This window comes from Trichoplax adhaerens, genomic scaffold (assembly GCF_000150275.1).
Source record: "Trichoplax adhaerens TRIADscaffold_170 genomic scaffold, whole genome shotgun sequence".
Classification (NCBI taxonomy): Eukaryota; Metazoa; Placozoa; class Uniplacotomia; order Trichoplacea; family Trichoplacidae; genus Trichoplax; species Trichoplax adhaerens.
The window spans coordinates 10,114-10,783 of NW_002061099.1; positions in this window are offsets into that span (position 1 = coordinate 10,114).

Sequence of the window (670 nt, forward strand, 5' to 3'; positions counted from 1 at the left end):
GTATCCATGTATTGCTTCATTTACGATTTTTACCATATGGTCTGTGTCGTCAGTGCCTAAATAGTTCATATTTTGAAAAACAAAAAAGCTTTCTTTAATTCTGTCATAGTCTATTAATTGAACAGAATCCATCTCCATTTGTTAAAGTAAAGATTATTAATGTGTCCACTAACAAGTTTGGCCTCTAACTGGCTAGCTACTTCTAATGATGGAGTTACTTTAGGCATCCACATTGAAACATGTGATATTTTAAATTTTCCGTCATCAATATTACTATCTTTTAAAATGTAGTTAGCTGTGGCAGCCCTATCGAGTTGTAAAGTATGTTTAACACCTCTAAATACTGTATCGACATCTTTACAGAATCCAAATATAGAACTTAGAGGTATTAAAAGTGATATTTGTTTATCACCTGTTAATAGTTAATAGAAATTACTATGTGTGAATATTAGTTGTCACCTCTTTAAGTATACTATAGTGCACAGAGTCTACAACAAGTATGATTAGGCTATTAATAAAATTACAATTAACGAGTACCTAATAAATAAAGATTAACAACTAATAAAATCTTAATTACTGAAAATAACGCTACGATTAATTTACGGAGTCTGTACTTCGTCACAGGTATGCATTCTAGACTTAGGTTCTGCAGCGAAGCAGCAGAAAGAAG